The sequence below is a fragment of the Corvus kubaryi genome, unplaced genomic scaffold, assembly GCF_017639235.1.
Source record: "Corvus kubaryi isolate FWS band 111438036 unplaced genomic scaffold, C.kubaryi_AGA036_p1.0 137, whole genome shotgun sequence".
NCBI classification, from domain to species: Eukaryota; Metazoa; Chordata; class Aves; order Passeriformes; family Corvidae; genus Corvus; species Corvus kubaryi.
This window is the reverse complement of record NW_024580671.1, coordinates 3020627-3047558: the sequence shown is the minus strand read 5'-3', so window position 1 is coordinate 3047558 and position 26932 is coordinate 3020627.

Sequence of the window (26932 nt, the reverse complement as noted above, 5' to 3'; positions counted from 1 at the left end):
TACAAATCTAGACTATCCTTTACATCATATCAGTGATTGGGTTGAAGTAGGGAGTTTCACAGTGAACACTCTTGAAAAATCTGTATTGACTGTGTCCTACTGTTACTACTTCTTTATGGTTTTGTTTATTGCAAATAATTTAATAACTTGTTCCAAAAATATTGAAGGACACAAAGTTACACCAACTGGTCTGTTACTTCCAGTGGTCTTCCTGTTCCTTTCTTTGTTGCATTCTCTTTCCTGTGAAGGTGGAAGCCTGATGATTTTGAATATTTCAAACATTTTGTATCATTTGTTACTATTTAACAGTCACAGTAATGAAGGAACTTTCATATTCCTTTGCTTTTATCTTCCCTTTAACATATAAGTAGAATTTTTTCCCGTTTATTTTTGCATTCTCTACTAGTTGAAGCTTATATTGCATTTCAGGGTTTCTGGTTTTGTCTCCATGCACTTATACTATTTCCTGGTCAATTTGCCTGATTTCTACTTTTGTATCATACCTTTTTGATTTTTCAGGTCATTTAACCGCTGCTGATGTCACCATAATTTATTAAAATTTCTTAATGCCTGATTAAGCTTCTACATCACATCTTCCTCTTAAAGAAAAATTTTGAGAATGACCTGCCATGGATTCAAGTAGTTCTGCACTGGATTTGTTCATTTCAAAATTATGAAATAACCTCAGTGTTTTGTTTGGAAGAACATGTTAATTTGATGGTCGTGTACTGTGTTGAACACACTGCAGTGAGTTTTGCACTCTGCTTACTAAATTTTATTTGCTTAAGAAATATTCATCTGCAGAAGAGAAGGACCCATCATTTTCAAGTATTTTGATAAGGTCTCCATAGCTTTTCTCTTGTAGAAGTTTATAGTGTATTCCAAAACTCAAAACTAAAAAAGTTTTGATTGTAGAAATTTATACTGATATAAGATCTGAAAAATATAGGATTGGCTTGGTTTTCTCTGGTAGATTTCTTGAAACTAAAAAAGATAAAAAAATCTACTTGATTGTTTGAAAGGGATCTGAGGAGAGCATTAGGTTAAAAATACTTATAATAATAATATATATAAAATAATATGTGGTAAGAATTATCTGTAGAACTTTCCTAATGTATTTAAAGCAATTACCAAGAAATGCCAGGTAGGAGAAACCACTATTTTTTACAGAATTTTATCATTGTATTCGTCTGTGTACTCTTTGTCAGCAAACAAACGCAGATCTATCTTCAAGTTATTCAAACACTAATCAATAAAAGCTCTTGTACTCCTTTGTGAGTCACCAGTGGGCTTCATATACTCCAAATCATACATCCCTCTCAACTGTCCAGACTTCACTGCCAAATTATGTGAAGAAAAGAGTAGCTATTAATTTTACTGTGTTTATTTGTTTTATTATTCCTCCATAATAAATTTAAAAGAAAAGAAAGAAAACAGAAGCTGAACTGAGAAGCAGGTGTGCTCTCTAACTTTGAATGCAATTAAATTAGCATTTAGGAATGACAAGAATATGGCAATATGCAGGAAATTAGTTAAATTTGCTCTGAAAAGCAATGATTCAGGAATCCAGCACATATTTAATAAAGCATTAAAAATTATTTTACCCCTAAACATTAGCCATCTTATTAAAGTATGAAAAAATTTACGAAATTTAGTGACTGTTTTCTCCCCTTTCCTCCCTACATTTACAGAACTGATAGAGGAGGATCCTTTTACGCAACAGCTCAGTGCATTTAGCCTTTAGCATAACACTACTGATACATATTCCACTTTAAATCCTGATCCCATACTTCCAAAGAGGTCAATCAGGTCAGAGTGTTCTCTAGAACCCATGTCATTCTCCCTCTGATTTTAATACTGCATTTATCCAGATGAATAGATTGCAGTTACTAGAAACACGGATTAAAAGCAGGTGATTCAGTTCTTTGATGAATGCTGACCGTGAGATTAGCTCAGGTTGTTAGAGCATGGTGCAAGGTTGCAGCATTGATCCCCATGTGGGCTGTTCACTTAAGAGCTGGGCTTCATGATCCTTCTGTGTCCTTTCCAAGTCAGGCTAATCTGGGATTCTGTGATACCAACTAAAAGACTATAGTCTTTCTCACATACTTGATTTTTGGAACAATGAACATTGAAGTAATTATATGAAATGGGAGGAGTTAAGCTAGCATTAGAATTCAAGAATTCATTATGTCAGCATTTGGACACACATATGGTATGATCATTATGACATATCAGAAAGTCAATATAACTATATATTACCCTCTGGTTCAGGAAAAGAGTGTTTCATTGTTTTATATGTGTGGTGTGAAACAGCAGATGTGAGCACAGTGCTTAAGGCTACCTACCTCACTCAGTTCTGTCCAGGGAGAGATGCAGGTCAGAGCACTTCAGGTGAAAGCTGAAATCTAGATTTTACAGTGCCCTGTCAGTGGTCTCTGTGTGAGAGCACTGCAGGAGTCAGGCCTAACAGAAACAAAACTTTGCACACTCCCTTAAGGAAGAGAACAGGTAGAAGAGAGAGGAGACAAAAGATTATCTCCTTCACTTCTCTCCCTTCTTCCATATATATACATTATATAATATAGCATATATATTATATTATGATTATATTTCAAAACTGGAAAATTATTTACAAAGACACACCTTCTTTCAATGCCAAGATGTTTCACTCTTAAATTTACATCACATTCAGATCAGTAAACTTGTAAAAGTGAAACCGGGGCAGCAGCATTGCTGACAAATTCACTTTAAAATCAGAGACAGTGTACTTCTGTCTGTCTGATGAGGGATGGGGAATGCAAGATCCTAGGATGTTGGTTCCTTTTTCAGATTGAATGTAGGCTGCTTAAAGTCATGCTTTGCATCTGATGCTCATCTTGTTTTGCTTCAGAGAAACTACAAGATTTGTCCCAAGCAGGAATCATGACATGGCAAAAATACAGGCTCAAATGTGGGAAATTGAGTGTTTCCCTGGTTCACATAAAGCAGAAACTTTCTTAAGTTAAGGAACTGTGACCTTCTTTACAAAAAAAATCAAATAAAATTTAAAAAAAAATCAATTGCTCATTTCCAGTGTCTAATTTATCATCACCATCATCATCATCATCATCATCATCATCAATTTTAAGTTTTAAAGACCAGAAAACATGGAAATTATTAAAAAAAATATTTTCCCCAAAATGGAGATGAGCATAAATAGAACTATAACTGATGTGCATGCTTCATTAGGAAATCTATATCCTGAGTTATAATTCTGAGCAAAAAGTTTGACTTTAATTATAATCAAAAATCATATTTATTTAATTTGTATTAACCTAGCGGGAAACATTCTCTGCTTCAAGCACTTAAATTTGATCAGTCTTTTGAAGGGCCAGACCAGCTAGAATCAGATGATATATGAAGACAAAGAGAACAAAGATGTAATTTTGGACACTTCTTTTTCTTTTTTCCCTTTAGGAAAATTGATTATTTTTTCCAAGATAATGGAGCAATACTTTCAAAAGGCTGATCTAGTAACTAGTTCTTAACCTAAGCTTAAAATGGAAATGTCTGGAAGACTTTAGAAAAAAAGCCTTCTACTCAATTATCTCTTCTCCTCAAGTTCTTTGCAGCTTTCCATAATGTCACAACAGTTCATAGGTATTTAAAGAGATGAGAATGCTCCAGATATATTTTATATTCTGACTAAATTTCAAGCTTTTTGAACATGTAGGTACAGAACTAGACCACTTCTATTGAACCACAGATTCTGCTTGCATGGAAACAAATCTATTAAAAAACTTCTCTTAAAGTAGCAGAATTAAAAAAACACACATAGTTAGGGATTTTTAATAATTCACCTTTATATTTTTAATTGCAATATGTAAATGGATTTGAATTTGTTTTTTACATCTGTTAAGGTTACTTTCAGGTTGTACTGGCTTGTAAAACAGACATATTTTGAGGTTTCTTATACACAGACATGAACAGCACTCTGAGTATCTAACCTTTCTCAGAAAAACATATGTGCCATGACAGGTTCCCAAGTTAATGAAGATGATGATAGCAGCTTTTCCCTCTATGACTGCTACAGGTGGTGAGTCTTATCTTGTTGCTGTAGCTGAGGCCGCCTGTGTGAGCACCCCTCCGGAAAACAGCTGGGTAAATATGTAGATGTTATGGTTCCTGGACACTTCAGACTTGTGTAACGGAACATAAGTTGTAAGTGGGAGACTCTTTCTGCCAAAGATATATTTCTTTTTTTCCCCAGCTTTGAATAAAATTTTCAAAATGTCCCAGTGAAAGAGTGCGTACTTCCTATTACTAGACTTTCAACTCCTTGCTTAGTTGCTTCATATACACTTGGAAAAGGACTGGACAAGAATAATTCCATTACAGTGATGCAAATTAAATGTAACTTTACTAACGTAAATGGAACCATGGCAGGGCAAAGCCAGTGTAACTAATGGAAATCAGCCCTCAGCCAGTGCCTTTTTATTACCAATTAAAGTACAGGGGAAAAAAGTGAAGGAATACTTACACAAATTTAACTTTTATTCATTCTGAAACTAAACAAACTCTTCAGAAAAAATTTAAAAGGCATGAAAAAGAACTTACATATAGGATTTAACAATGCAATTCAAAAGATAGCAGGTTTCAAATGAAACCCATCTCAAAGGAAAATCTTTTTTCTATACTTTTTGTTATGCACATGAAAATGTAGTACCTCTGAAAAAAAGTAGACATGCAAAAATATGGGGTTTTTGTGTTTGCATCTATAAGTTGGAGGAAATGATGAAAGAACACAGATGATTCTCCTTGAATGTCCTTATCTGATTCCTGAACTACTGGCAAGTCCATGAAAATGTGTATTGGATAGACTTTTTTTATAGAACTAAGGACTGATTTATTTTTGTGTGAAGGAGGATTTTGATATCTTGCCAATTTGTTTCTTCTAAATTTAGACAGAGAAACGTAGAACAGCGGAAAGCTATGTGGACCAGAAGACCCAGATGGTCAGGAAAGAAGAAAGATTTTACTTTGACAAGGCAGCTAGTTCTGTCAATGGTAGCTGGCAAGAGGATGTAGCATTCATTGAGAAAATTACAGTGGAAAGAGCAGCTGGTTTTATAAAGCAATTAAAGCAATTTCATAGAGACTGTCAGCTTCCTTATCACAAGAAAATAATTTTCTCACCTACAAGCACTGTATTTTCCAGATCAGGTGCAAACTTTAATGTTTTACATTAGGTTTTGATGTAAGTTTAGAACCAAGTAAATATAAAATAAAAAATTACATCATGTAAGTGTAGATCATATAGATCCTTTACACAGAAAGTACTTAGACAGAGGTACTAGTATTTCCACTGCTGCGTGAGTAAATACATTTTAGAATATATGTTACTTATGGACTTATTTAATATTTGTACGAAAAATTAATTTCCACATTTTTATTTTATGAAAAATATTTGCAGACAACATTGATAATTTTTAGACATAGTAAATCCTTTTGAATGCTTGACATTTTTGTATGAAAATCCATCTTCTAAAAACAAAGAAGACAAAGGTAAACTGTTGTCTGTAATGTGAAAAATATCAAAAGCTATCTTGCTACTTTGCAGTCATATGAATACGTGATCTGATCTAAAGCAGTGATTTCCAGCTAAAAAACATTTCTCATTTGTCAGGTTCCTTGACATTATTTGCTGTTGCCACTCCTCTGTGCACTCCGTGTATTGTTCCTCTATGGTAAATGACCTACAGAACTCCCAGAGTAATGAGGAGATTTGGCACAAGAAAGCAGCAGTGAGGGAATGCGTGTGGTTTATATCTAAACACAAATTGAGCTGGAAGACAAAGGACAAGATTACACTTCTGAAGCTGGAAAAAATACATAGAAAGCTGGAAAGCAGTGCACTGCACATGTACAGTGGGTGAAACTACTTTGTCAATGGAATACTGAATCAGGTACATTTCTGTCTCAATTTCATATTTGTGTGGTACTATTTCATTAAGTGTCATGAATCAATACAGGGTGTTACCAGGTAACTAAGGTAGGCCAAATAGAGTGTAAACCTTAGGTTTAAGGTGATGGTTACCTCACCTGCTAGTTCTGCTGCTGTAATTTATGCCTACTCGTTCTCTTTCAAAGCAAAAATCTTTTCTGATGGAACTGCCAAGTCTTAACTTCTGTATTTGCCATTTTCTATTTTTATCTTTTTGGGCATCGAAACTCAGTCATTTAGACACTCTAACATGAATGCTACTTGCGGAAGGCCCATCAAGCAGAAGTATGCCAATTGCTACAGTTAGAATATGTCTGCAGTGCATGAATGAGAAGGAAAAAAAGCTTATCATTTGTACAATATCAAGGTGAGGGTTAGTTTGGGAGTTTTGCCTTCCATTATTTTGGGCAAGTGCTATGCATTTTCATTCTCTCAGACATCATGCTCAAAATAAAGTAATAGATAGAATTAGAATATATGTTTAAAATGTGCTGAATTTTGCGTTTTCTGAGTCTTGAACAATGCCTACAACAACCTTCTAAAAATGCAAATAATATCAGGATCAGATTAGCAAGTGTTATATAAATATTGAAATAGAGAATATACCGCTCTGTGTGTGTATGTGTGTACACATGTGGGGAGGGATGGGATCCATTTAAGAGTCCTGAGGGAGCTGGTGGAAGAACTCACCAATCCACTTTCAAACATTTACAAGTAGTCCTGCTTAACTGGGGAGGTCCCACTTGACTGGAGGTTGGCCAATGTGACACCCATCCACAATGGTCAGAAGGAGGATCCAGGGAGCTATGCTGACCTTGGTGTCAGGGAAGGTCATGGAGCAGATCATCCTGAGTGCTATTGCTGGCAATGATACAACTTTTAAAATTTTCTTTGTAACTTTAGTCAGGGGTGTTCGCCTTTGCCCGGGAGGAAGGGAACTGAAGTTTCTCTTCCTAAGACCCTGTTCGTTGGGTGGGGGTTGATGAGCTCAAGATTTATAGATACAAAGATAAATGACCATTAACAAACACCACCCCCTGGAGGGGTCAGAGACACCTGATTTGGGAAAAGATTGATAAGAAAACCAAAGAATGAGGACAAAATTAGCATCAAAGGTGAAGGGATCAATAACCTACTGGTTATTGATCCCTTCACATTTATATTGATCATATACTAAGAACTATGTAATTTAAGATCAATGAACAAGAATTTATTTGGGTTTTTTCTGTATAAATATGGGAAAAATGGGATAAAGAACCATGTGTGATGGAATGATTTTCACTGCACAATCCAGGCATCTGTGTATGAAATAATTTCTGATGCACGTCCTAGCCAGAGTAACATCCTGGCCAGAATAAAATAACACCCAAATTTTCTAACACTAATAAAATGTTGTTGGTGAGTTTCTATTTTTTCTGCAGTTTCAGTGACACCACCACACAGAACGTGCAGGACAACCAGGGAATCAGACCCAGCCAACACGGGGTTAGAAAAGAAGGATCCTGCTTGACCTGCCTGATCTTTCACGACAAGGCAACTTGCTTAGTGGATCAAGATTGTCTCAAACAAAATCTTTCACGTAAGAATTTTATGAGGTATTCATACTAGTGTTAACTAAACCAATTCTCACTTCAGTGTACTTCAGCTGTAATAATTAGGAGAATATATTACAAGAAAGCCTGCTCTTGGATAGTGCACATATTTAGATCTAATTAGCTACGAGAAAATTTCTAACTTTGACATTAGGGGTAGGAAAAGACTGTCAAAGGTGAAAAGACACTGCATTGCTAATAATTTTATGAAGATTTTCAAATTCTATCATTTTAAATAGAATTGTAATGTAACTACATTCTTCAATGAAAACTTTAGATATAGAAAGTGAATTCAAATATATAACCTGTGGTTGTCTAAATAACACAAAACACTAGGAAAAAATTTTTTAGAAAGTAATTTTCCATTTATTAGGAAACTTTTGGTAATATGTAAAAACACTGATGGTTTGTGAGGCTGAAGTATTAATGGTTACTGGCACAAACAATAAGCCTTTTGCAAAAGCAGTGTTTGCTTTGCTGAGGATGTGCAAGGTTACAGCCCAGGTGCAGAGGGCTGAGCACCTGACGATCACCAACAAATCAACCTTTGTTAAGCAACAAGCTGGATTTTGAGCCAGATAAGGGAAGAGGTAGACAAGAAATAGATCCTGAGGAGGGAGGCATTGAGGGATTCCCGGAAACCGGAAATCCTGTCTCAAGGGGCATAACTGGCTCAATTAAGATGACATATCTTAGAAGGTGTCATAAACCATCAAAGACTGCTAAAGTGCCCCCAGACTCCTTTCTGGGGCTTTCTGCCCTGCACATCATCCGCAGTCTGATGCAAGAGATCCACCAGTGTTGCATCAGACAGTGTAAAACTCCCCTCCCAGCGGAGTTACCTGGGCATTCCCACAAAGTCTGAGCATATATTAACCCATTAAACCTTTGTTTTATGGGCTTTTCCTCACCTCTGACAGATTAAGACAATCACTTTGACTGAGAACATCTACAATCAAGTTTTGTTGCTTTATCCATGGGTGGTAATATCTTTCCACTGTTATCCTTTCTTTCTCTTTTTCTCTTTCTTCTCCTAACTTCTTCTTAAAATATATTGTAAACCAGATTAAAATGTTCCAGTCAATGCCTTAATGAGTGCATTATTGTATCTGGATAAACTAAAGTCGGCAAAGTTAAAGTCTGTCAAGTGCCCTATTTTGTCTAGATGTTGTTTTAAAATTTGCCAAGTACCTTATTCTACCTTAAAGTTGGGAAGTTGTAAGTAAAAGTTTGTTTTTGAACCTCCTGAGAATGTTGTTTCTTCTGTGGACTGCTCAGAGAGAATTAAAATACTTCCCCCTAAACCCACTGAGCTGACCGGAACATAATGTGGTTTTAAAAAGATTAGATAGAAAACACCAAAAACAACAAGATCTAAATACTCTTACCGATAGTTTACCATCTAAAATACACATGAAACATCAAAGACACCAAAATATAGCTAAGATCTCCTCCACATCCACAGATATCAAAGTAAGTGCCCATGACAGAAGCTAGATTTTTTGCATTGCCCGGCTCTGTGCAAAATGTACTGAACACATTCAAACCATCTTATCCTTTAGCAAAATATGTGGGGGGAAAACAAGTCTTGCTGATTTATCTTCATTAAAAAAAAAAAATCAAATATTTTTCTTATATTTTTCCATCCTTACTGAATGTTTTGTCAGTAATATTTTTTAATTTTTGCAGCTCAGTTTTAAATTCACTTGGTTCACCGGCAGGTATCAAAGCAAATCTAGCCCAATCCTAGTTTCCACTAATATCAGCAAGAACAGTAGGGGTACAAAGACTTCAAAGCTGCCCAGGTGTACATTGGATAAAAGAAAATTAAGCAGCCTTCACACATATTTTGATCTACATCTCAGAGTTAAAAATACATTCTTCTGTAAGTTAGAATAGAAAGAAATGTACATGGATATAAATTACTTGAAATTTTCTCAGTAAATAACTGAACAGGCATTTAGGACAAATGTGGGGTTTTTTTCTTTTTCTTTTTGTAATTATACATACATATAGGGGAATCTGTAACATTAAATAAATCTCAATTTCACACTTCTACCTGTGTGTGATGGTTGACATCAAACCACCTGTCTATATTTTAAAACTGAATTGTTCTCTGAATTCTCCTTGGTTAGTAAAAGTGTGCTTAAAGTTCTTGTTGTTGCTCTGCTGTACACACACCCCTCCATACCTGTCGTTTATTTTTTCTTCTAGAGGCCAGTTCAGTTGTATGTCATCTATCGTACTTTATTTGCCAATTTGGTTAGAGTATGATTTTTGTCACCCTACTACAGACAACACTGAAGACTGATTAAGCTAATTAGTTCCAAAAGAGTTTTGAATTCATCTAGGATACTGCTCAGAAGGGATTGTAGGTAGTATGAAAGCAGGTATCTGGGGACAAAGCCTTCCTATTTGCTCTCTAGTTCAGCCTTTCTTCTCTCTCCTCTTTCCCAATGGTCAGCTGCATGCTGTGCAGCTGTCTTCCTTACGTGCGCATAGATGCTTTTCAAGTGGTCTGCACAAAATATGTTCTCAGTTGAAGTTTTCAAGAAAATTTTGCCTGAAAAATGAAACAACTCACTTGGGAATTTTGTCAGTTCCAGAAAAAAAACAAAACAAAACAAAACAAATCCATGAGAATTTATTTTCATTAGGAGACCATGAGAATTTGTCATGACAAAAATTTTGAAGGCTGATGTTTTGGGTCTGTGGTATACAATCCCAGAGGAAGAAACTGTACAGATCAAAATGTAGAAGTGTGTTTTCACAACAGATTTATATTAACTACATGTTATGTTCAACATAAAAAGTGATGGTTTTTACATGTGTAACAGCAATAGTAATGGAAGTACATTGATAATGTGCATTGCGAATTGCTAGCTTTTGCTCATGTTTTCTGTCTGTAAATTGACTAAACAGATCACCCTCAGAGAACTTTCTGAGTTCCATAACGATGTTATTCCCAATGAAGGAAACATTTTTAATCTGTTTGATCCAGAGTTCAGAAAAGACAGTAGAAGTCTCAGTACAGCAACACTTTCCATATAGGAAAAAGGGACATACTGCATTTATGCTTTTTCAAAAGGTAAAATCTGCTTGTGATAATTTTCATAAAACAGCACAGGCAAGGATAAAAATACGCAGATATTTAACTGTGGTTTAATAGAATATTTTCTTCTTTAAGAATAGAATCCTCTCTTTACTGTTTGTTTAATATTTCAAGATTTTCAGATAAATTAGATAATTACAGAGTAGCTGGAGCAAATCAGTATGACATTTTTCCTGTCTTGATACGATGTTAGTCATTTCTCTTAGACAGATGATGATTCTGATTAGCTTCCTTTGAATTACAGCTAAGAAAACACTAATTATTCCTGATTTTTAGTAATTACAAAATTAACCTTCCAAGTGAGGATTTTGTAAGTACTCCATTCAGAAAAAAAAAGTGGTGACTTTTTCTTACCAGTTTAGTGAATATAGAGTTTGGCTTTTGTTATTCCTAGAAGAACAATGTTAATGTAAATAAACATTATTATGAATTGCACAACATCTTCACATCCATGAGCAGATATTCATGTTCCAGTGACATAACAATATGCTAGAGATAAGGACACCCACATGGCAGTTGTTGGGATACAACATCTTGAAACTGTGAGCTGTCATTTCTGCTTGTTCTAAATTGTTAAACATCATGTCTTTGTCTGATATATGCACAAAATAAGGACAAACAACACATCATAAAATAGCAAGTATCATCAAATATATCTTAAAGAAAATTAATACCATGTATAGTTTAATATTGTCCTAAACAGTGGCTACCTGATGAATAATGTTGTGAATATTCTCTTATTATTCTTATGCTGCTATTACCTCATCTAAGTTTACTGTGCTTCCTGTGCTCACTAGCATTCGGTCTGCTACATGTAGACACTGGGACAAATGCAAAGGTTCCTGGTGTCCTACCTTAAATGACTCTCTGGGGGGACAGTTGATCAGTAATTTGCTCTTTAGATCACCTCTTCAAAAAACTCAAAGGACTGTTACATCTACTTTTTTTTTTTCCCAATCAAAGCCCTGTGGATTAAATGAGATACTTCTCATCTGCTGTTTCATTGCATTTGGAGTTTTATATTTCCTTTAAAACTTCCCTTTTATTCTGTTGCACATTTAATCAAATGCAGCTAAAATAACAAAGCAGACCTGATTAATTTACTATTGCCACACAAGAACTGGAAACAGACTCTAGGCAATGCATTTTTATCTCTTATGGATAATAAAGCATTCATACAGTGATGTATTTATTTAACCTCACACATGATGCTGAGCAACCTTATTTACAATATGCAAAGTTCATTTTCTGAGACAACATAGAGCAAGCACACGTTTAAGGTGCTACAGAAGAGTTTAGCCATGTGACTCCCATAAAGAGAAGTCAGAGATCTGTGAATATCCATGCAACCTTTTAAAATCATGCCTTTATTTGATCAATTAGTGCAAAAACTTCATCACTGAGATAAGAACTAAGATTCTGACCCATTTAGTTTTAATTTTTATGGTCTGATTTGTTGGTTTATTTAAACTGATTTATTGGAAAATTGATCTGGAAAAAACCCTATTCCTCTAAAATAGTAAGTTGGAGTGTTGAATGGTAAGTTCTAGTTTGTCTTTATTACTCCTTTCATCAAACAACATTTTTAGTTGCAATATTCCTTGTAATTGAATAAGAGATTATAATAACATAATCAAAGCCTGTCCTCAATTCTCCAGAAGTCCTTTCCTTTTTTGGTCATACTCTCAAGCAGGGAAGAATCCAAGATACTACCCTGAGATGCAACTATTATTTTTTTAAAAAAACCAACCAATCTGAGATTTTCTCAAATTGAAACCATAGTATTGGTTCCTGTCTATGTGGCTCCTTATTTGACTCTTACTTGCCTTTTTCAATAGGGAAAAGTAGCCATTTAATTTGTCATGGAGTAATAATTTTCTGTAATAAATCTAGTAGACATTTTCCCCATTCCCTCTAATTTGATGCTAATTTCATCCTTGTGAAATCTCCTTTATTTAGACCTTTGTCCATTGCCTAAAGTTACCTAGACAGTAAGACAAATGTTCTCTAGAATCTCAGATAAAACTATCAGATGCATTAATATCAGACTGTTAGCTTTAGGTATTTCAAAATCGTCCATCAGAACATCTTTTTTCTCTCGAATACAATTAGATACTTTGACTTTTACGTATAGGTAACTTATGCCTATTTTATGTCTGAGTTTAGATTAAATAATTTTCTTAAAAAAAAAAGGCAAAAAACAATAGTTTTCTTTGCCTGAAAATCCAAAGTTGATTTGAAAGTGCTGGAGGAAGGGCATCCACTTTCTCAGATTTTCTTTGGAAAAAAGCAATCCGAAATGTCATAGAGATAGCTAACACCCCAAAATCCCAGAATTCTTCCAAAGCAAGGTAATTGGCATTAGAACATGCTTCACTGAACAAGAAGGATAATTATAGCAATAAGCAAAAATTAATGTAGATTTTTACAAGGTCTCCAGTCTCCCTCCTGGTGAAAAAAAACAGCCCATTGATACTTAAATAATTATGTCTTGCAAATACTGCAATAGTGGTTGTAGCTTCACCATTAGACAGGATTACATCAACATCTGTGAATGACAACAAGCAGACAAACCTAAAGGCTGAAAGTATATTTACTTTTTGTGAATCAGCAAGGAGAAAACAATGAATTATTTTAATCCCTTCTTGTGGCAGTGCAGGTGGCTCCAGCCGCTTTTTCTCCTGTAGAGAACTCAGACAACCAGCTGTGGCGGGTAGCAACCCAAGTTAAGCATTTAACTTACAGTCATGGTGAGAACCTTGTTTATTCCCTTGTTTTGTCTTTTGCATGTTTTCCCCTGATTGGTTAATATTTTCTCTCTCTGTTTTATGTATGAAGTTATGTATATTCATTTCCCTACTTTAATATGTATTACTTCTAGAAAGTTCCTTGTTCCTCGACGCCCCATTGGATCCTTCCCTAAGTCCCTCCTATGTGTTGTTCCCGTTGGTTCCCTTGCTGTCAACCCCACCTGCTTGTCCCTATCCCATTGACTGAGATCCCTTTCCCCACCTACTCCATACCCAGTATAAGATCCCTGGACCCTCCCACCAATTGGGCCCTTTGTCCCTGTCTTTTCACGGGAATAAACCTGCACGGAACACATACGGAGAGTCCCCTCCCTTTACTTCTTTCCCTTTCCCTGCGTGCCTGCATAACAGCGACAGGAAGATACAGCCCCTTTGGGTGAGGAGCTCTACTCCTTTTTCATTGTGTGCTGGGCACTGAGTGCCGCCTTCCAGAGGGGTTTCAGCGTTGACATCCGGGGTTCTTTGTGTCAGCACGCGAGGGGTAAAACCCCCTTCTGCCAGCTCCCAGTGGCTGAAAACCCCTCCACCTTCTGACAGACATAACCATAGAAGAGGACCATATAACAACTACAGAAACAAATACAAGTGTCTGACTTAAACAGAGAAGTTCAGGTTCTCTGAGCCAGGGTTCAGCACCCAAAGTCCGGGGAACTGCAGGAGAGCAGAGCTCTATTGACAAGCAGAAAATGGCCCATTGGAGACTTAACTACAGCAGTACCCTTCTGAGTGTGGGTCATTCAACACAGCTATAAGTGAAAGCGCAATGTATTTTTCTGGGTAGTTGTTCCTGAAGATAATGCTGGGGAGGTACAAATTTTAAAGTCAGATGAAGAATGAAGAGAAGGAGAATCATGACTTCTCTCCTGACGGAATGATGACTTTTTTTTCCTTCTCCTTTTTTATTTTTTTTAATTTTAATTTTATTCTTAGGCAACCAGCATACAAGTATGTAATATTTCTTGAAGTATATATGTACTCTTAATTTTGAAGGTGGATGATTTGGATTTTGTTGGGTTTTTTCCCCACAATATCACAACACAATAAACATTTTTCTTTTTATTTCCTTTTTTTTTTTTTTTTTTAATGTCTACACAGCTACAGCACAGGTACCTAAGTGGGCTTATCTAGTCGAATGTTTTCAAAAATTTATTTTGAAAACAGCTTTATTTGATGGTCATTGTCATTAAGTCCTCAGGAAATACAGAACCAGTTTGCTTTAAATATAAAAAAATGTTGTTTTGTTATTTCCTCTGTTTTTAATGATGAAAAATATGAAAAGCAATGTGGATTATTTAAGCCTAAATTCAGGAAGTAAAATGATCTTAGGACAAGATGTGATTGCTTCTGATCCCAGGTAACTTAGTTTGAAAGAATTATGTAATCTGTAGTTGTGGTTACTCCCTGTCACAAGTTACGATAGAGTATGCTTGAAAAATGCCAGTTATCCTAAACTATTTTCGTCCATTCAACCACAGAAAAAATCACCTCTCCCTTATTTTGTAGAGAAATTAGGTGGCAGAAGAGGGAGTCTTTTAAAATGACTCTTTCAATTTTCTTTCTTGCAAAATAGTTTTAGTTATTTGTATAACTTGAATACATCAAGGTGTTCACTGACAACTAACAGCTTCCTTGTGTCTGCACAAAGAGTTACAGTGCAGTTGTAGTGATGGGGTTGATGGAAGTTCAGTCAAATACATGTTTGAAAGCAGAGGAGAGAGTTCCAGACTTTAAATGTGAAAAACAGCAGAGCATATACATTTTAGTCCAGAGTATAAGAAATAGGATCATTTCCCTCCTGTCCCCACTTGCTTGAGAATGTGCAGATGTAAATTACGTCAAAATGGGGGGAGAAAAAGGTTGGGGGGAAAGTAGAATTAATGAGCATGCAGAATATTTTTAGATAAATGGACACCCATGTTTTATGATTTTACTTTTAAAGAAAGGAAAGAGACATTTATTTGAAGTAGAGCTGAGAGAGCACCTGGTGAACAAACTTATTAAAAAAAGTCCATAATGAAAACATTCTTTTAAGTTGGCCAAGGGTTGCAAATATTGAATGAAATGGATTGAAGTAAATGGAAAATTTTAAGTAAAGGGGAACAAATTATTCCACTATCAGCAACACTAGTAAAACAGTAAATCAGATGAAAATAGTTAAGAAGCCCAAAAGTCTCAGTCATGATTGGTTGTCTGGGAGGTTTGGGATTACACTGGAAAAGGGAATAAAATAAGGATTTTAAGTGAAAGGTTTTTGGAAAGGAGAGGATTGCAGACACCACAAAAAGGAAGCTCTTTTCCAAAGAAAATTCACATTTTCGGGCAAGGCTGCTGTTCTTCACCGAAGTAATATCTCCATCCCTGCTAATGGAAACCTGTAGTATTTATAGTTAATCCTTGTGTTGGTTTCTAAGAGTACAGCTTTGTCATAGCCCACCCCTATGCAGATGTTGCACTGTGGCCATTCTTTTCTTCTATAAAATCCTGAGGCAGTTTGGATCTCTCTCTGAGTTTTCAGGCTTGCAGAAGAAGATTATCCTGTATATTGTGTTTCCTAATCCTTTCTTAACCTTCTTTTTCTCTTCAGCAAATGAGAAAATCAATTGCATCTTTCTTTATTTTCCCCCATCTAATAAAGCAAAAGCCCCTTCAGAGATATTTAACAGAAGGGTTCAATGGTGGTCATTCCTCTGATCTTTTTTATAGCATTTAATGCTATGGGCAGTAAGTAAACTATGCAAAACCTGTCAAGGACACAGACAGTAGAGTTGTGAGTGAAGGCAGGATAATTGAATCTTTTTAGTATCCAGATTAGTCTAACTTCAAAACCAGACTACCCAGATGCATATTATTGAAAAAATTCAATCCATACTGCTACTGGGCTGGAGAATGGAGTCAGATAATAAATAAGGTGGGCTGCCTGACACAGTAAATCACACACAAATAGGCTAGCATCTGTAGTTCAGCCACCCACAATTCTGAAAGTGAACACAGCCTGAATTTAGATTGCATCTTTCCTTCTGTGTGTGCTGGAAAACATCAAAGCCCTTTTTAAAGGGCCCTAGACTCGTGACATGCAAGGTATCACTGAGTTGGCAAAGAAGCCTAGGCAGGCTAAGCACAGATGTCTGCATGCTTGATGGCATGTGACTGGTTAATAAACCCAGTTTTGCCCTTCACATGTGTCCCAACAGAATCAATGGATAATAATACAAGCAAGAAAAAGCTGAATGTAAATGTTTGCTTTCTCTTTCACATGACTATTGTGGAAGATGTGATACCAGAAAAAGATAACTTTCCCATTTTTTCTTTAACAGACTGTGAAAGGGAGTTTGGAACTCCTGCTCCTATTTTCCTTCTTTCCCTTCCCACTGTGATTCCCGTGACCCTCTTAGAAACTTTTGTTCATTCCTAATTGTCCCAGGGATTCCAATGTCTTCTCTTTTGAGATCAGTTTTCCCAGAGACTCATAAAATGGTTTTCTGAAATCAAGTCTGCCTCATCCACTGCTTTTGGATCTTTTTTTTCATATCAAGATTCTCTTGCCTTTGAACCTTCTCATTGTATAAAAACTTTATTTCTTCATTCACTGTGATCCCTGTACATATTCCCAGTAGGCTGCTTCCCAGCTCCATAACTTTCATTCACATGTATTTATCTTCTTATGTTCTTCAGTTGTATTTCTTCATTTCTTTTGCTGTTACTCGAACCATCAAGTGAAGACATATTCTTCATACAGAAAGTGGCATCTTCCTGCTCTCTATCTAAAGCATCTTGCAAACACGTGTTTTTTTATCACACTAGAAATTGTGTAGTGTTGCTCACCTCGATTACATTAAAGGGTTGGAGAAAGGAAGTTTTCAGTAATGACTTAAATAGGGAAAATACTGATGGACTAATTTTACAAAGGATGGAAAAGCCTGCTCATAGCAGAATGACCAGTTCACATGTATCACATGTTAATGATCACTAGTTGCAATCAGGAACACCTCTTTAGTGTTGAAATTCAAGTCTAGATTCTCTTATAAGGGGGAATGTAGCTCTTCGTAAGGACCACATTTTCCATTATATATTGTAAAAACCAGGTTCTGAAATTTCCAGTTGCAAAGCTCAACCAGATAAATCATATCTTGTAACTAGTGTCACAGTAAAAAGAATCCAGTAGTTTCTATTAATCTTCATACCTCCATGTTTTATGTGTTATGTGTCGTTATGTCAAAAGGTAATAAATCTTACAATAGCAGTGCAGTAGTGGCTGTAGTAGCAATGCAGTCAGTATTCATTTGGCTCTAAATCGATATATGTGCAAAAGTTTACTCTATTTTGATCATCATACATTTGATTTTTGAATTCTGGATCTTAAGACATAAGGAGTCAATTTCACAAGTATTAATTTTTATTATTTTTTCTTCTGATATGTTCCCCATAATTTTTGGATGATAAATCAAAGATTTTTTTTAGTAGCCAATAGGTGTTGAAGGAAATTATTTACATTTGTAGTTGTTGAATTGTTGAATTGTGTTGAAACAAAATTTTAAAGAACTGGTACCAGAGCAAGTTATTATAGAGTGCAAGAAACATTGTCTAACTTAAAGTGAAATCTGCATTTTATCCCTGTTTTGTTTTGTTAACTTCAAGTCAATTTCCTAGGCATTCACTCCTTTCATGACAGCAGCTCTGGGTATGCTTCTGCCACAAGTGTATCAGTTCTTTATGTGCCACTGATGTCCCTCTTTCCTGCCAGTGGGAAACAAGTTCAAGGCAGTTCTACAGCAATTTGTGACTGCACAAATATTTTGCATACCAATAAGCCCATTGAGGTATAAAAACCTGTGATATGCGTCAGTGTTTTGCTAGTGTGATTTCAAAGCTCAGTATCTCATGTGGTTCATTCCATTTTGCAGCTGAATTTTTTTACTATTATTTTTACAGCTGATGTCATAGTATCAAATAGCAAGGTCACAACCCACAGCCCAGTAGTGCTTCCTTGAGAGACCTAATTTTCCGATAGCAAGTTGTCTTTTAACTAGAACAGGGTTTTGCTGGAGGTAATAAATACAGAATAAATGTAGTAAATTTTGCACATTGTTTTTATCAGAAGGGACAGCAGCAATTATATTTACCACCTCCTCCATGTTGTATGCAGAGATTACTGAAGACCTGAGACTTAGAAAGATGACTTGAAGAGGGGCAATGACTATAGTTATAAGAATATGTAGCGTTATTGTCGTCTCATCTAGAAAGACCCAGTCTGGGGAGAAAAGCTTGTTAGAGGAGTAGAGCTAAGTAAATATGACTTAATTACAAAAAGAAAATTATTTTGGAAAATGTGTTTCTTTTTGAACAACTTTCATTCTTCTCTGTCATGTTCTCTTTGGTCTTCATGCAAACCGTTTTTCCCTTATGGTTCTTTTGTTTCTGTGTAGAAAGTTTGTACTATGAAATTCTAAAGCTTGTTTGATAATTTTTTTAAACACTAATCTTAAAAACTGTTGATGACTGTTGGGGTCCCTCCCCTGCCATGGAGCCCTGGGAGAGGGGCCCTGGGGGGGAGACACGGGGATCCCTGAGGACAATTCGTGAGTAAAATAACCACTCTAGACCTCTCTCTTCTCATCTTGGTTTGGATATTCTCTCTGGACTATGGAAGAATCATGGGAAATGGGGCTCTCTGAGCCACAGAAAGAAATGTACCTAGAAGTTAAAGGAATCCTTGAACAACAAAACAAAAAAGTTATGGAACCGGGAGGTCTAGAACTTTTTTTTAACTGGCTTTTCAAAAATTTCTCCTATATTTCTCGAGAATTACTTTTTGATACTGAACCTCCTGGATCTCATCTGGGGTGTTTTTGGGGCGAGATCTTGCGAGAGATGAAAGATCAAACAGAACATGTATTAGTGATCGAACCCTTGCGTGGATCCATGGTGGTCAGTGAAGCTATTCAGGAGCATTTATATGGTCCTATTAAAGCAAAGGATGGCCATAGTCCCGCGGCCGAGGCTGCGCGGCCGCCATCTGTATGGCGCACGGCGGCAGAAGTGCCTGCACTGGATGCGCCCGGCCTCCTCAGGAGCGCGTTCCTTATCGCGGACCCCGTCCCCGTCCTGGGGTCCCCGGCCACGCGGCCGCGAGTGAGGGAGCGATGCCGCAGGCGCTGTGGGTGCCGTGGGCCACGAGCAGCCAGGAACCAGGCATCGGCGTGGCACGCCGCTCTGAGCACACGGCTCGGAGAGCCCTGCGGAGGTTTCCACAGCGACACGAGAAGCCGCGCAGCGCAGCGCCGAGCTGAAACAGGGCCGCTCTCAAAGCAGCGTGGAGTTGGCGGAGCGGAATGGCTCACAGGGCACGGAGCCAGTGGCGATGGCAACGCGGGGCCGCGCAGAGCCTGGACACGCACCGGAGCAGCGCTGCTCGGAGGGTGCGGAGCAGCCGCAACGCAGGGGCCCGGCTGAGACGTCGGAGTCGGCGAGGCGGCGGCCACGCGGGACCAGCAGCCACGACAAACACGCAAGCGTGTGATAGGAGGAGTTGTAGCCACGAGAGTCACAGGAACTGTGAAATGGTACAATGTAAAAAACAACTATGGATTTATAACACGAGATGATACAGGGGAAGATCTATTCATCCGTAGAACTGCCATTAAAAGAAATAACCCTAAAAATTACCTGCAAAGTGTAGGAGATAGAGAAGTTGTGCAGTTCGATATAGTGCAAGGAAAGAAGGGTTTACAAGCAGTGAATGTTACTGGGCCTGGAGGTATTCCAGTCAAAGGCAGCCGTTATGCACAAAATTATAAACACTATCCATCCCAGCAACTTTCCTACCCACAGCCTACTTCCCCCTTTTACCCTATACCCAATATGAACCCCTTCCTAAGTTTACCCTATCCCCAGTTTATTCCTAATCCGTTTTTCACCCCATGGCTTCCCTATACAATTCCATTTCCCTACAATTCCTCTCCGATGCCGTGGGGGGGATGAAAAAGGGGAGGGAAGAAATTAAACCCTCTCCTGCCTCAGTTTCCCCACAAAACATGCCCGGAGAGTTCTGTCTCCCTTCTGTCAGCCCTAAGATGTTCCACAGAATCTGATTGGACATTTAAAGACTCAGGAGGGTGGCTTGTTTTGTCTTGAAACTGTTCTTGTTATGTTTATCCAGTTGTTTTCATTCTCCCTTTATTAAAATAAAATGGGTGAGATGTTGGGGTCCCTCCCCTGCCATGAAGCCCTGGGAGAGGGGCCCTGGGGGGGAGACACGGGGTTTCCCTGCCCCTGGTCACCTTTGTTTCCCATTGGTTGGTTTGGGTTCCCTGGAGTGGCCAAGGACCCTCGGGTCCCGTGACTGCGGAGTTCCTGAGCTGAGCCCCGGCCATGCGGCTGGAGAAATAAACATCTCTGAAACATCTACCACGAATCTGCCCATATATACTTCGGTTTCCACGGGACTCCTGGTTTGAAATATACTTGTTGCAGTAATCCGCTGCGACAGATGACCAGTCACATTATTCAAGTATTTTTTGTATCGTAAGTCTGAAATTTACAGTTGTTGTCTAATCTATTTGCAAACTACTTTGTTGCCATACTGGTGCTGGAAGTCTCTTCCAGATCCAAACCTATGTCTGGCATTGTTTCTTTACTTCTGATTTCCATATGAGTTGGTCGATTTTAAACTATGAGGATGATTCACAGCAGGATGCTCCAGAACCAGGAAGGAATATGTCTTTCATGTCATCATTTCGTCTACAAATGATTATTTCCCAGCAATCTGGGATTTTGGTTAATGTTCCTGACTCAGAAGGCAGCATGTTTCTATTGCTGGTATGGTAGATGTTCATAAGCAGAGCATACTTTACAGATTCACAGTGGTTGTTCAGATTTATCCTTAAGGATTAAAAACTCTCTGGCATAAAAATTCTGCAGCCATTAGATAAAAAAAAGATATAGCAAAGAACGAGTAGACATTACTCATAAATTGACTAATGTTAGAGATCCTAAGCAGCGTCAATTACCATTATGATCAGGGATGCAAAAGTGCTTTGTTGACAGAAGCAAATGAAAAATGCTAAGTAGGGAAAATGTGGCTTTTTAGTATCTCTTGGGATGAGGTCCATTGGGTTCCTAGGAGGATATTAAAATAAATAACTTTAAAAGTTGTGGCACTTCAAGAAAAATGTTCTGTATCCCCAACATGCAGAAGTGAAAATGACATGCAGTCATGCTCTGACCTCTGTTTTTGATCAAAATTCTGTATGAATTTCATGTATATTTTATTTTGATGCTCTTTTAGTTGCTTATGGTGATTCACCACAGAAACGGGTAATTAGAGGATATAAAGAATTTTTTGTTAAGTGTGGTGGTGTTTGGTTTTAAGTTACATTTATAAATTTAGGCTTGTAACAAACTAAAATAAGAGAGAATAGACTAGAAGATAAGCATACAAAATACTTTCTGAAATTAATTTTATTATATAGAGTCATTAAAGGGTAATAGTTGCCAAACCCTGGCCTTGGAAATAAACTCACAGATTACATCTTAATAGTACAGTAAGAGAATTGTGTGCAATTCTGTTCCATAACCAGAAATGTAATTTAAAAGGGATTAAAACTGGTGTGATATCCACTCAATGCAAGGAAGGCAAGGAAAAGCAGGCCAAAGGAAAGCTCTGCACTGTTAACTTAAAACCCACACAGCAAGTTTCCACTAATACAGAGTGCTTCAGCATATTCACATATTCACCATCAGACAAAACCACATACTCTATGTAATATATAAATCTTTAGTAGGGTCTGTCTTCCACTCATAAGGTGTTACTAAAAACTTGATCTCAACTTCCATTAAAGTAACATTTCTACACCTGAGTATAATTAAGATTGGAATATAAAATTCCTTTTTCTCCTGAAAGCATTTCGAAGGAATAAATCTGTTTTGAGAAACATACATTTCAATATTTAAACTTGAATTTTATAATTTATCATAATAGACAAGAATAAAAATATTTAAAATTAAATCAAAATCATGGCTTTCCACCTCATTTTTCTTCAGAGAATTAATAGATTCAATGTGGAGTATACTTCAAAAGATTCATTCATCCTAGTTCAAGACAGGGTTATCAAGACTTAAACAATTTGCAACAAGCCTGTACACTCTGTAATTGCCATTAAAAAAATCTGTTCTTGTGTTTCTTATAGAAATGTCTTTTTAATATTTGACCTTGGTTTGCTTCAACCCAAGAGGTTTATTATTTCTTTGTCATATTCCTAGTGAACTCACAGCTAGTGAGAATGAGACTATTCACGAGGTAAGAAGTCACATAAGAAATGACAAACTAACAATAATTAAATGAGAAGAATTAGTTTAGGCTGCATTTGAAGCTATAAACATAGGGATTGTTGTGTGAAATAGACACCCTCTAAAATATCTAAATCTCAAATCTGAAAACCAACTCCCATTGAGGCAGAATGTCACAGAGTTTGTTTTGGCTCCGGCAGAGATTTGAGATGTACCTTCTAGTTTCCTTCTAGGAGGAAAGAAAACATGGAATTGAAGTTTCTCGTTGTTTATAGTGAGGAAATTGGTACATATTTTTCAAAAATCAACAACCAAGTTACTTAGCTTTTCCAGACCTACCTGGTACTGTGAAATTCTGTTTTTCAGCGCTCTGAAATACACCTACATTCAGGACACCTTAGAAGTTTTAAGAGTATATAAAATTAATCTGAGTAAGGATGTTTAGTGCATTCTTTTGACTTTCTCTTCGATGGTTATTGTGTGCTATGTGTTAACCATCTCTATTACCCAAAATGGCTTTAGTGTTTTCTTAACATTTTAAGTGACTGACATACTTTTCATAATAGGCCAGAGGCTTGGAACAGCATACTTGATTTCAGGTTTTTAGGCATAAACACAAATAATGACTATAAGTTTTAAAGCCACCATATGACACCATGTTTATCTGCAACAGCAAAACGATATTTTATGCAAGTATGTCATTGTGGTTTGGCTTGAAACCTAGTTAAGCAATTGGTAAATGTGTCTCTTGGAACTAGTTCTTGGCCTTGAATGCAGAATACTTGTTTCACAAAATTAAGACTTCCTGCTGGGAAATTTGGTAGTTTCAAATGTGTTTTGCCACCTTAATGGCTATTGACTTACACTCAGAGGAGAAGCAAAAGCATCAATTACACAATGTACTGTATATAATACAGGGCAAGAGGTAAGCTTTGGAAGGTCATGTACACCTCTGAAATTGGTGAATTTAAACAATTCAGAAGGCCAAAATTAGAGGAACAGGAGATAAACAGTACTGGTGATTGCTTTACTCTTCAGGAAGTAAATTGTTAGCTTTATTAAAATTGATACCAAAGATTGCTATAATTTTAACTTTTACTCCTGGGTACTGCCATCAGATTTAAATGTACTGTAGTGTGAATTCCAGAATAGGACCCAAAGATTTGATACCACCTCTGTGTTACGTTTTCTCTATGACTTTTGGTAAATCACTTATCCATCCAAAGGTATGAAAAATGTCTTCTTATCCATGCCATGATGTTTGCAGCAACCTACTCATTAAAATTTACTAGCATGGAAAAGAACAAAATGTAATATAAATGGTGGTTTATAAATGTCTTCAAAAATGCAGTTCTTTGAAGGAGATATTCTAAGATTCTCAATTTTTAGCAACTTTATACTTTAAAATTTTATAGAAGGATGTGTCAGAGGCTGTAAAAATTGCTTTGGAAAGATTGGTTTGTTATCTGTAAATATTTATCTGTTGTATCTTACATTGTATAGTTGTCAAACATTCATACAGTGGGAAGGGCATGGATTTCTGCTACATAAAATGTGTGCCTGTCCAAACACATTTAAGAATGTTCTCCTAGTTTAAATCTGTTAAAATCAGTTTTTCTTTCCCTGTGCTGTATTGGTTGTACCAATGTGAAAACTTCTATTCACCACCGTAATTGCTGATGGTATGAAATATAGCTTCCTAAAAAATGTACAATGGAGTATTTTGTTTCAGCATCTGTTATATGTCAGTGCAGAATTTCAAGGGTACAAGACTGTGTAATCTTTCCTTGCAGAAGACATCAGTCATGAAAAAGTGAGACGAAGTTAAAGAGTTAGCCTTTCTTGGCTCTCATTGCATCTAATTCAGGCATGCATGACCCATTGCCATCATTGCTGTACTTATGCCAGCTGGTTCTGATTATTAAGAAAAGCAGCTTCGCATGCTGAACATATAACAATAAACTATTGTCATATGAATGGAGCACTTTTGCTTCTAAGGGGTATAAATATCCACATAATAAAAAATAAGGTGGCTCCAACTTCACATGTCACAGAGAACAAATAATAGCTCATCAAGCATACTACAAATGGAACTTGGATATGGAAGGTACCCTTACCAGGACCAGTGTGATTTTCTTTCCCATTTTTGAAGTAGGACATGGGAGGAGTAAAAGTTTTACAGTTCTTACTCTTCTCAAACAGGCTAATTCCAAGAACAGATACTTTCAAACAGTATCTTTTTAAGGGGAAGTTTTTGTCACACTATGTGGTCTTACCCTATCCTGATGTCAGGTACAATGAGTTATATTTCCCATCACCTCCTCATTGATATTAAATCAGACACCATGAAAATCCTGGATTCCTAGCAAATAATAAACTCTTTTAATATTTCCATCAGGGAATAATAAAATCAAGTATGTATAAAAACATATCCTTTAGCATATGAAAACATAGAAGCATGTGAACTTATACAGTAACCAGTAGATACCTCATTTTGAGTACATTCACATATTGACACAACAATGTATGCCAAACAAAACTCTCATGAAGCCTGGAACTTAATAAGACAGTGTAATAAAATCTAGGATACAACTTCCTGAAGTGGGGTCAAAATCATCGTGTTCTACTAGGAATTGCTCTGGAAGGGTAAAATCCTTAGAAAAGATAAGTAGATACCTAAGGAAATAGTTGAAACAAAAAGAAACTTCATTTGGCATATGGCACTTGGCATTTGGCGCATGCAAGATATAGGTAGGAGTGTAAGTTTTTTAAACCTGAAAAGAAGGTGAAAATATAACAAAGATTTTGCAGTGTACTGAAAAACCATTAACAATCCGTTTTGCAAAGTGCATATTCAGTTTCTCATATTTCTGTAGTATTTTTGGCTGCACAGATTTTTTGTCTGCTTTTATAGAATTCATAACTGAAACAAAGGTTTATTAAATGTCTCAGAAAAGAAAAAAATCTAATTATTGTTAATGTGATATTGATAATTTATGTCAACATTACTGTAAAAACTGCAAAGTGATCCAATATTTACTCATAATTCTGACACCAGTTGTTTCCACATAGTGAATTAATCCTATAAATTTATAGCCAAGATGAACACAACATAAGCCAGAGAAAGAAGTGAATGAATGAAACTTAAAGCTCATTTGTGTATTCCCATGATTGCATGATGTTCCCCTGGCTGACTATTTTCTCTAGAATTAGGGGGTCTCTGTGATCAGAGACACATCAGACAGATTTATCTGAACCTTCCAGTCAAGAGTCCCAGAGCCCAGGAACTGAAATCCCTTAACCTATGCTTCACTTCCCACCTAAAGATCCTTTCGATTATTTTGAGCTTATCAGATTTCTGTGGCCAGGAGGACCCATCATAATGACCTTGTGAGCCCTGGAGGCTGCGTAGTTTCATTCACTGATTCCTATAACAACCCAAGGATTTTATGTTTGAACCAGAGCATTTCAAAGACAATAGTGTTGACTGAGATTCAAAATGATATGAACTCATAGACAGAATAGGAATCAAAGACTGAAAGATAAACAGCTATAGTAGGCCCTTGGTAACCCATCCCAGTAGATGCTTTCTGCACCCTTTAAGACAAAAGAACAATATGTGACACTTTTACCACTGTAATTTGAATGTCCATGATAACAGCATGATACCAATAACGGCACTTGGGTCCACTTTATCCAAAGATTATTAACTTCCAGGATATTTTGCTCAGACTGTAAGTTAGATGTTGCTCAGGCAGTAAGCACACTCCTCAAACTTACTAAGGAGATAATTTTAAAGTAAAATTGTCATTAAGTGCCTCATGTCACAGGGGTAACGAGCAAGAAGGAGCCATAAAGGCACTTGCAGATGGTTTTTCAAGGTTCAGCAGGTCACTCCTCTTGTCTTTTCAACCAGCCAGGTTTGAGTCCAGTCCCAGGCAACATCTGCATAAGAAGTTTGGTGGCACACTGGATAATTCCTGTTGGAATTACAGAGCTTGTTAGCAGAAGCAGCTCACTGTACAGCAACCTTGCCATGGGTGTGCCCTAATGACACTCTAGCAACAACTTCTGCTGTTCATCCTCTTCCTCATTTAAACAGGGAAGGGAAGGGAAGGGAAGGGAAGGGAAGGGAAGGGAAGGGAAG